The sequence below is a fragment of the Lynx rufus genome, unplaced genomic scaffold, assembly GCF_022079265.1.
Source record: "Lynx rufus isolate CCGP_SWC_20201006 ecotype Redwood Valley unplaced genomic scaffold, mLynRuf1.p SCAF_13, whole genome shotgun sequence".
Lineage (NCBI taxonomy): Eukaryota > Metazoa > Chordata > Mammalia > Carnivora > Felidae > Lynx > Lynx rufus.
This window is the reverse complement of record NW_025814827.1, coordinates 42,096,495-42,101,261: the sequence shown is the minus strand read 5'-3', so window position 1 is coordinate 42,101,261 and position 4,767 is coordinate 42,096,495. Positions and strand designations below refer to the sequence as shown.

Below are 4,767 nucleotides of genomic sequence, written 5' to 3'. Positions count from 1 at the left end.
AACCTAGGCTGTCCAAGCTTGGGTGGCTCAGTCAGTTGAGCATCCGACTTGATTTTGGCTCAGGTCATGATCTCACAGTTTGTGAGATCCAGACCCAAGCTCCACGTCAGACTCTGTGCTGATAGAGCAGAGCCTGCTTGGGATTCTCTCCCTCTCTCTCTGCTCCTTCCTCACTTGTGCACATGCACTCTGTCTCTGTCTCTTTCAAAAACTAAATAAATACATTTAAACCTAGGCTGTCCAAGCTAGTAGCTACTAAACATATAAGGTTATTTTAGCTAACTGATCTTTCTTTCTTTTCTTTTCTTTTCTTTTCTTTTCTTTTTTCTTTTCTTTCTTTCCCCTTCCCTTTCCTTTTCCTTCCTTCCTTCTTTCCTTCCTTCCTTTCTTCCTTCCTTCCATTCTGTTGTTCTCTCATCCAGGCCCACTTCCTCTTTTTCATGGTTTCTCTGCAGTTTATATGATGCAGTTTTTTTTTTATTTTTATTTTTATTTTTATTTTTGGGACAGAGAGAGACAGAGCATGAACAGGGGAGGGGCAGAGAGAGAGGGAGACACAGAATCGGAAACAGGCTCCAGGCTCCGAGCCATCAGCCCAGAGCCTGACGCGGGGCTCGAACTCACGGACCGCGAGATCGTGACCTGGCTGAAGTCGGATGCTTAACCGACTGCGCCACCCAGGCGCCCCTATATGATGCGGTTTTGAATTATCACATTAGAATACCTTCAGACAATATCTTATCAATTCACATATACTGAACTTCTCTATCCTCTCTCTCCTTCGTACTATATTATTATGTCATCCTTTTATTTGTACATATTATAAATGTAATAAATTGTCATTACAGCTTCATTTAACATTTCTGGTGGCCATGAAATATTTAATCTTCTACCTGCTCAAAAATGTTTCTATTTCACTCTTAATTTTGGTATAGAATTCTAGTTTGAGAGGGTTTTTTTTCTTTTCCTATTTTAAGTAGAATTTGCATAGTTTAAAAAAAGTGTAGGGTTGTTCATTTTTTGTTCTTCTGTATATAATGTATCTTTTTGCCTCTGACGGATTTTGAAATTTTATAAATTGCTCATTTTCAGCAATTATTATACGTCTTGAAGTGATTTCTTTGTTTTTCTTGAGGAATTCAAACCTAATTTTGTTTTGTGAATTGATACGTTATTCATTAGAGTTTTTAAACACTATTTCTTCGAATATTTGTTTCCTGTCATCTCTGAATCCAATACCACAAATGTTAGGTCACTTGATATTTTTTATAGGTCACTGAGGCTCTGTTAAATTTTTCCACAATTTTTGGCTTTTGCTTTAGTTTCAATGATTTCTATTTTCTATCCAGAGTGATTTTTGTTGTTGATGTTCCTTTGTCTTTCAAATGGAATTTCTCATTTTCTATCCTGTATTTTACAGCCTGAAAAATTCCATACCATCCTTTTTTTATAGCTTTCATTTTTTCTCTGATTCTGTCTTCTTATAAGTTCCTGATTTAAAAATATCTATTTCAAAAACTTTAATTTAAAATTTCATCATCTAAATATTTCTGAATATGGTTTTCTTGATGATTTTTTTCTCTTGGTTATAGGTCATATCTTAACTCTTCTTCCAATTATTAATAATTTTTATATATTTAAATTTTCATATTTAGTATTTAAATATTTATATTTGTATTAATTATTGACCCAATAGGATATATAAGTGGTTCTCAACCAAGGGACATTTGGAAATATGTGTGGACCTTTTTGGGTGTCACACACAGGGGGATACTACTGGCATGTAATAGAGGCTGGGAATGCAGCTAAATATACAGTGCCCAAGGCAATCTCCCACAAAAGAAAATTACCCAGCTTATTCAACCACATGGATGTGTTCCCTATAGACACCCCCCTTTGCTTATCAGAGCTCTACAATTATACTATCCTTATAAATGATATGGATGTTATACTAAATTTGTTAGAACATTCAGCCACTTGACAGAAAAAGTAAATTAAGTGAGACAGTGGAAAGCCAGCAGCAAGCATCCGTTTGTGCCGAGTTTGAGTACTGTACCTTCCAATCTACTCAATTCATAGGCAGGGAGGTAAAGTCAGAGCCCATATATCGAAGCCTTTATTCTACCTTATGTAAAGGAAGGTAAGAAGCCATCTCCATGTGGCCAACCATAGATTCAAGTGTCTAAAATTCAGAGTGTTTATTATTGCTGCTCTCCTGACTTTCAGCAGCACTTGCAGGACTGACTCCTAGATTCTCAATGTTCTATATTCCATCTACTAAATTTTGTTTTTCTTGGTCCTGCTTTTCAGTTAGAAAACCAGTTGGCCTCTCCTTAACTGATATGCCCCTTACTATTATGCATTTTAAAAACAGATTTCAAGAGGAAAGTGTCCTCCTCTTTGCCCATGGAGGGTCAAAAAATCTATCCCTTACCCTCTAAAAGGGGGCAAGGAACTTGTAAATTTCTTTACCAACTCAGATACCACTTTACTCAAGATTAGTGCAGATATGAGTTATGTATTGCTGGCTTCAATTTTCTTCAGTCATCTTGGTCTATGACAGAAGTTCCTCATAACCTTTGGTAAGAAATTATGTCCATTCTTTTTAAAAAATTTTTTGGTTCATGCTCTGTCTCTCTCTGTCTCAAAAATAAATAAACGTTAAAAAAAATTTAAAAAGGGCACCTGGGTGGCTCAGTCGGTTGAGTGTCTGACTTCAGCTCAGGTCATGATCTCGTGGTCCATGAGTTCAAGCCCCGCGTCGGGCTCTGTGCTGACCGCTCAGAGCCTGGAGCCTGTTTCAGATTCTGTGTCTCCCTCTCTCTCTGACCCTCCCCCATTCATGCTCTCTCTCTGTCTCAAAAATAAATAAACGTTAAAAATTTTTTTGGATTCAATGTTGTTCAATACTTTTGATTTTTTTTTTTTTGCACCTTTTGGTGGATTTTAGGAAGCAACGTTAAGTGAATATTAACTTTAACTCATAGACTTTAATCTATTTTTTTTAGGTTTCATATACTAACAATCAAACAAATGGAGAAAAAAAATCATTCCATGGTGTCTGAGGTTATTTTGCTGGGCCTCACAGAGTTTCATGAGTGACAGCTTTGCTTATTTTTTTTTTCCATTATCTATACAGTCACTGTATTAGGTAACCTCATTATCTTTGTAGTAAAACTGGACCCTCAATTATACTCTCCCAAGTACTTCCTGCTGGAGAACCTCTCCTTTAATGATAAGTCCCTGATCTCCCTTGCTACTCCTAAAATGATCTATGACCTAATTAGTGAATATAAGGCTATCTCCTATAAAACTGCATGGCCCAGATGTTCTTCCTTCACCTTTTACACGGAAGTGAGATGATGTTGCTTGTAGCCATGACAATTGATAGATTCACTGCAATCTGCAAACCCCTTCATTACAAAAATATCATGATCCATTGTATTCGCATCAGACTTGCAATTCTGTCCTGGACCACTGGTTTTGTTCACACTGTGAGCCAAATGGTGTTCACTGTGCCTTTACCCTTATGTGGTCCCAATGTTGTGAATAGTTTTTCTGTGATCTGCCTCAGGTCATCAGACTTGCCTGCACTGACACATCTTGGAGCTATAGGTCATTGCATTCAGTGGACTACTCACTTTGTTCTGTTTCACCTTTCTGTTCGTCTCCTATAGCATCATTCTAATTACTGTCTGGCGTCGCTCCTCCACCAGGTCTTCCAAGTGAGTAGCCCACATTACAGTGGTGGTGCTGTTCTTTGGACCTTGCAGCTTTATCTACATATGGCCATTCAGCAAGATCTCCATAGATAAGATCCTCTCTGTGTTTTATGCAATTTTCACTCCCCTTTTAAATCAAATCATCTACACGTTCAGGAATAAAAACATGAGAAAAGCAGTAAGAAAGATAAAGAACAAGCATGTGAGTCCCAGATCAACTTTTAACTGAAACATTACAATCATGAAAGACATCACCATCATTGTTGCTACCACCATCATCCAAAGACACTGAGGCATATGATTTTGTATGAAATATAAGTCACATCTTGAGAACTGGCAATACTTCCCTACACAACATATATATGCAATAAAACATCCTTAATTATGTATCCAAACACAAACCCTTCCAATATAATCCCATTCATGTATGTTGTAATTTTCAGGTTTTTGTTGTTTTCAGATATTTACTGAGCTTTAATCATGGATGAGGCACTTTGCATGTGTTTTCTCTTAACATTATAATGGTGAAAATAGAGCATATTATTAACATATTCTCAGTAGAAAACTCAGCATTAAAAAATTTAATGAACTTGGCACAGAAATAACAAGCACTAAACAGAGAATCTAATCCAAACTCTAACTTCAACATCTATGCCTTTATAACAGATGTTCTATCTAAATTTTAATAACAATAATAAATTTATTCTTGTTCCTGCCACATGTTCCCAATAAATAACTCCCAACAAGAGCAAACAAAAAATTCCCATTGACCTGAAAGTAAAAATGTCCCAGCCATTTCAGTCTCCTCATACCTCTGATTTAATAGAAGAGTTTATTAAGTCAACTGAAAAGATTGATCCCAATAATCAAGGTGTACTAGGCTTAGTGTTCCTCAATAGAGTAGGAAAGATCATATATGAGATTCAAACGATTCTCTGTGGTGTCTCATAATATTTGCATACTAAGTAATAAAAGTAAATAAAAATGTTTTTCACAGGGGCTGCATCAATTTACATTTCCACCAACAGTGCACAAAGATAATATT

The 4,767-nt window shown here is 36.4% G+C and overlaps 1 pseudogene; it reads left to right on the top strand.

Moving 5' to 3' along the window:
• Positions 1 to 3,033: 3,033 nt before the first annotated feature.
• Positions 3,034 to 3,951, top strand: LOC124508267 (olfactory receptor 4K3-like; annotated as a pseudogene).
• The last annotated feature ends 816 nt before the right edge of the window (positions 3,952 to 4,767 follow it).